Below are 6,304 nucleotides of genomic sequence, written 5' to 3'. Positions count from 1 at the left end.
CCAATAATCGCTTGATTTTTGATCACTGATGTCTGTTTGTCAATTTTTAACACTAATAAAAACTAGATGAAAAACATTAGTTTTGATGATTTTCTATAAATCTAAGATAATTTCAAAATAAGTGGTAAAAAAGAGTTAATGAGAAATATAAGGTCAAAATCCATTTCAGTTTTTGTTCACTCCTCTAATAAGGAAGTTTTTTTTTTTTTTTATCTCAGTTCTCAGAAAATTGATTTCCATTTAGTTCATTCTTACTTAATCTACATTTTTCAACGAAGCATCTGCATTAAAAATCTCTCTGCAAATCTGGCTTGCATTCCCAACATGGAAGCGGATAGCGGGCCCTTCTCACGCTCACAGTCGAATGGGGTTTTCAACTCACAGCCCACACCCACATGAGCCTCTTCCTTGTCATCATGGAAACCCACACACCCGTATCTGCCCTGCTGCGGGAGCATCCCGCACAGTTGCTAATGGAGTTGGGACCCAGCTGGTGGGCGGCGGCGGGCAGAGGTGGGGCTGGGACGGCAGCATGGGCTGCTCTCCACACCGGCCAGGCGGGCCCGGGCCTGCCCTGGCTCTGTGCGCGTCTGGGAAGCCCGTGGCTGGCTGTTCCGTCAGCCAAGCTACTTCTCTCTGCAGTGAGAATTTTTCAATGCCATGGAGAATGTCAATGCAACCAGACAATGCCCCAAATAAGCAATGATTTCACTGGGTTTTATAGGTCCCTTGATAGCCAAAAGCAATTACAGAGAAGTTGGGAGAAGCCCCTGGGGGTCCGAGGGCCGAGCCTGCCTGCGCCTGCTTCTGTGTTGGCGAATACAAGCACATTCTTCAGAGTTGAAGCTGCAGAATTTTATGTCTCCATGCTGAAGTCGCGTAGAAAGAGATAACACGCGTCTCAGGGCATTTAGGCAACAGGCAGCTGGGAGGAAAACAGGAGAGCGGTGCCAAGCGCTGACCCCACGGGCAGCGTGGACTCTGGCGAAGGCGGCGAAGAGGAGCTCACTCTCGGGGGTCGCGCACGCTCGCTTCGCTCTCACAGTTAAAAAAGTGAGCTAGTGAATAAAGATCACCAGCGTGCCTTCCGCTTGCCAGTCTCAGCGTCCCTGGGGCTGGCGCCAGCTGCAGCAGGAGCACCTCCCAGCGCGCCGCTTCCCTGCGTGTCTGCCGGCCCGGCAGCTCCGGCCCCCCCAAGCTCTGTGGCCTCTCAGGGCGTGTCTCTGCATCTCCCCCCATCACAGCCCCATCTCCCCGTCTCCTCCACGCCCACACCGCCCCTCTCTCGTCACCGCCACGCAGCTTTCTGGGCTGTGGTCTCCTGTGGGTTCACGCATCTTCCATCTAGAAGACTCTGCGGCAGGCCCGGCTCTCATTCTACACGCATGTTAGCAGCATCCCCCATCACACCTCCCTCTCCCGCCTGACCCCCATCCCACTGGAAACCGACCCTCCTCTTCAGTTATCACATAACCACATGCTCCAGGCTGGGGCCGAGCCCACTCATCTCTCTCCTGCCAGCTCCTCGTGGCTACGGCTTGAGCTACCATCTAGAGGCAAAAGACTCGCAGAGCAACTAACCACCTGTGAACTCGTGCGCTGCATCCCGCGTGCTGGCTGCGTGCTGTGCCCTGGGGTCCGAGATGGGTTCCGATGAGCACCAGCACCTACATCCTCACCTCTGAGTCCAGACTCAGAGCCCATCTATCTCCTCCTGGGTAGCTTAAGGTGTCCCACATTCTACCTGGCAAGGCCTCTCGCACTTCAGTCCATCCCCCACCAATGCATCAGTAGCAAACCCCACGGCTTCTTCCCCATGTTACCCGGCAGTATCCAGCTTGTATCCCAGGATAGATTGGTGCCATGTCCACAAGGCCCCGCCCTGGTCTGTGCGGTCCTGCCCATCCTTCCTCTGCCCAAGCGCTCCCACGTCTGTCCATAGCATCCGCCAGGGACCCCTCGCCTCTGCTGTAGAGCCGCTGGGTGAGTGAGGTCCTCTCCCCAGCACAAAGGTCTTAGCTTAACCATGAAGCCCTTACGGCACCTTAACTCCCAGCCCAGGCCAGGCTCGCTGTGTTATACACCGAATGTCACCCACTGAGCACACCTCTGGTTTTGCAACTTTTGGAAAGTTTTGATGCTGTGATCAGCAGCTATTTCTGCTCAGGATACCTCAGTTTGATGAGGATAAGCATGGTGATCCCTTACCCCTTCACACCAGCATGTGGGAGCAGGCCTGGGGCTACCACATGGGGGGACAATAAGCGTCCTGCTTGAGGAAAGGTGAGGTGTGAGTTTAAACGAGGTGATTTTGAGTTTGGAATTATTCAGATACTAAAATTCACCCTTTTCTTTCAAAATGCCTCTGAATCTTGCCTTTGGTAATGTCAAAATAAGCCACCGACATCAATGGTCTTGGTCGTGTGACTCTAAGATCTAAAAAGTTGGACCCGTTAGATTGACTGCCAAGTGCCTGCGGTGTTGATGACGAAAACCTCTCTCAGGAGCTTGTGTGAATCGGCCCGTGGGACAAACACGGGGTCACCACACATGTGGACCCTCAAGTGTGTCCTCAGCCTCACCCCAACTTGTGAAAGCCCAGGAGACCAGCTGTGGCAACCCCAAACAGCACAAGCAAGGAAATGGAGAAATCAAACATTGTCGAGCAAAGTTCTCATGTTACTCATCATGACAGGAAAGTGTGAGAATATCACAAGGGAAATACCACATATTTTGTAGTTTGCAGAAAATAATTATTTGGAAAAACAGCTATATTTCAAAGCATTTAAAAAAATTGTAATTAATACGAAAGCAATTAGGGATCTGCAGGTTGACTATATATTCACCGAAATGCCATATTTGTGGCAGGAAATGTGTGGTCTTCTCTCTACTGGTCTGCGTGAGTCACACCAGCTCTCTTCCACAGAGCCCACCCTCAAGCCCTCTCCACTGATGATCACTGCACAGTAAGGCTGATATAAATGAACGCCATTCACGAGTAAGAGAACTGTAAAAGCTCTGCTACTTTCACTAAAACTAAGATCTTAATTTTACACGTAGAAGCTCAAAACAAAAAGAGGCCTTTAGTCCATTATGACAGAAAATAGCTAATATTTTGGCTCAGAAATTCAGCAAAGACGGAAGTTCCACTTAATTGATTGTGAGATGCCTGATGGTCTAACGAAGACCGCGCTGTCCTTATTTCGAGAGTTCCGCTATCTAATAAGGTTGTGATGTATTTTACAAAGCATTGTTTTTCAGAAATTAGAGGAATTAACACATTGATACACAGCAAATAGAGAAACCGGTAAACAGATACATAGGTATAGTGAAGCCTAAACGGGGAAGTAATACCAAAACAAAGAAATACCTTCAAGAGGGATATGTTGTTCTCTATAAATCAAAGTCAATAACATTTCTAGAAATGGATGCTTTGAGTTCCCACCACATATTATCACACTGACTGATGGCCACTCACCGCATGAAGAGGGGGCTTACGAAGCTGGCACCTCTGGAGATCTGTAAGAGAAGAGAAGGGTTGAGATGAGAGAGGCGGGGTCTGCAGTTCACCCCACTATGGAGTCAGCACATGAGTCCCCTGTTACTCTGACAGGTGAAGGCATCAGAGTGGACTGTCCACTCTCAGTTGGACCCCAGGTACGGAGGAGGTCCTCAGTGTCTTCTCGTAGGAACCGGAATGTCCAGTCCCAGCCGTTCCTATCAAGCTGAGAAAGCGATGCTGCAAGAATATCTCAGTAACTACCATGAACACAGTTTGGGGAATGACTTGTCCACACACAGTTTGGGGAATGACTTGCCCTGTAACATTCTCGTTCCTATTTTAATTATATATTGAAAAATGTCAAGGGTTCTCCAGTGTTTATTCCTTCATTTGACCACTAATTAATTCATCATAATTGCGCTGATCCCCTACTATATGGAAGGCTTTATATTTACAGCTGTGTGAAACATTTTTGCAAAAAAACAAAGTTAGAAAACCATGCACTTTTAATACACTGGAAAATTCTGATTCCCATCAACATAATGCTGGGGAGCTGGATGTGATTTGGACAAATGAAGATATAAGATAGAGAAATACCAGTTACCTATTTTCGAATCTATTTTTCTCAATGTACCAGAGTAGAGGGTGAGGTTTGTGAACAGAGATGAGAGGATCTGAAGTTCTTGACCTTGACTGGAATATCAGGGTATTTCTTGGCCGTTGTAGCGCTCGGCAGTGAACACGCCTTTCCCTCGCCCTTCCTAATCAGTAAAGACCCAGAGTAAGCAGAGGGCTTGCTCCTCAGGGAGCCAGGAGACAGCCACGTGGGCCCCGGCGCCCACCGCTCACGTCCACGCTGTGCCGAGGCAGAGACCAAGGACGCAGACAATCGCCCTCCCTCAGTCCAGCCAGGGCCCCAGCGTGGGCAGCCAAGCTCGCCTTCTGCGGCCAGCTGAGTGTCAGGAGAGCGGGGTCTGCTCCTCTCTGGAGCGCCAGCCCCGGCGACACGCAGCACAGCCTTCTCCACAGCACCCTGGCCGGGTTCCTGTGACCCTCCCCCTGGGGTTGCCTCTCCAAGCCGCCTCCCTCCGCCCATAGAATCCGAATACAATTTGCTGCACACTACACCGTCCCACGTCGTGCTTAAGCAAAGCCAGGATTTCAGGAGCCCTGCCTCTCCCGCGTCCACGCCTCCTGCTGGCCTGTCGGCCTCCGTGTGCTGAGAAAAAAATCCTAGTGGAGACGCCGGCCTGGTGGTTTCACCCCTCACTTCTCAGGCCTGAGGCCACTTTCCTCATTTCTCAGATCCAGGGAACCTGCCCCAGGGCCCAAGAGTGCAAGAGACGGGGCCTTGTTCGCATTAAGGAGAAACAGCAAAAGGCCTGAACCACTTAGAGCTCAATTTTTATTGCTAATGAACCAGTATAGACCCTCCAAGATGCCCCTCCCTGCATTACCGGGAGGGAGATGAGTAAATCAAAAATAAAGACTATTTAAATAGTTAAGCTGGTCCGAGACTTCTGAATTTATTTTAAGGGCTAAAAGCATACGCATCTATGACCCCTGACGCGAAATGTTCCTTCTCATACATAGAACAATTTTGCATGTGTTTTTTCCCCCCAGATTTCTCCACTTAACCACAAGCCAGGCCTCTCGGAGCCGGACTGGAGCCGAATGGATTGATTGCGCCCGATGCTGTGGAAACAAAGAGAATCACTCACACCTGTAAGCTGAATTCCGCGTTGGCATGAAGAAACCCCGCTGGCCACGGCAGCACAGGCGAGCCTCCTTCCTCATGGCCTGCGCTGCCCTCGGGTGCGCGTGCTCACCGGCTGGCCAGGCTGATGGCCGAGGGCGCGGCTCGGGGCCCGCCGCCTGAGGACCCGCACGCCGCTGCTCGGACCAGCGCTGGCCGGGCTCTGAGACTTTGCCTTTAAGAACTATCAGGAAAACCTGTCAGAGGCATCTCCACATGCAAAATACAAGCCATCCTCCAGCAGGGCCAGTGCTGCCTCCCTCCCCTTCCTGAACCTTGCGCATCTGTAATGATGGAAACGGATTTATGATCAAAACTTGGGGGTCTACACCGGTGACTTTCCATGACTGACCTGGCGTCTCAGACACTGGATTTCTGACAGCACCGCACGACTGGAGGCCTCACAAGCGCAGCGGCTCTGAGGCATCTGTGAGCCACTGTGCATCTCCTCCACAGACATGTGTCCGGTGCCCGCTGGGTGTGCATCCCTGCGTCCTCATCTGTGTCTGTTTCCAGTGGGGAGATTTTTGGAGAGTCTTCACACAGTGCTGGGGTCTGCTGGCACCACCACCCAAAGCAGCCCCGGGGGAGGGGAGCGGAGGCAGCCTCAGGCACTCCCACCACCTGCACGCTGACCTGCCGTACAGAAGCAGACAGTGAGGTACCTGCAGGTGCAGCTCCTGAGGCAGCACAGCCTCACTTCACAGCTCAGGCCCTGCTCACAAGTCAGAGTTTGAGGAGAACCAAATTAACTCATACATAGGAGAGAGCCTGGCACGCGGTCAGCACTCACCTCAAGTCAACTCTGACATGGAGGGGCTCAAAGGATTTTTTTTAAGTAATAGAACAAATCAAGTGTCTGTTCTTAATTACTTTCTTGCCAAACCTTAACATCCAGCCCCTCCTCACTCTGGCGTGTTCCCCCACTCCTGGTTGTGAGCCCCCTCTGGGGTCCCCCCACCTGGCATGCGTCTGCTTTGTTCACGGCACCCTGGTAACCACGCGGGTGAGTCACACGCTTCTCTGCTCGTACTCCAGCCACCCCA

General features: G+C 51.5%; 1 long non-coding RNA gene across 1 annotated transcript; it reads right to left on the bottom strand.

Moving 5' to 3' along the window:
* Positions 1-903: 903 nt before the first annotated feature.
* On the bottom strand, positions 904-5,821 carry LOC129146802 (uncharacterized). Its single transcript, XR_008554061.1, has 3 exons — positions 5,611-5,821; positions 3,479-3,519; positions 904-925 (listed from the first exon to the last, which is right to left on the bottom strand). It is a non-coding gene; the product is annotated as an uncharacterized LOC129146802 (long non-coding RNA).
* Positions 5,822-6,304: the final 483 nt, after the last annotated feature.

This window comes from Talpa occidentalis, unplaced genomic scaffold (assembly GCF_014898055.3).
Source record: "Talpa occidentalis isolate TD23 unplaced genomic scaffold, MPIMG_talOcc4v2.1 talOcc4.4, whole genome shotgun sequence".
Taxonomy (NCBI): domain Eukaryota; kingdom Metazoa; phylum Chordata; class Mammalia; order Eulipotyphla; family Talpidae; genus Talpa; species Talpa occidentalis.
Note: the sequence above shows the minus strand (reverse complement) of the source record. Positions and strands in the feature narration are given on the sequence as shown.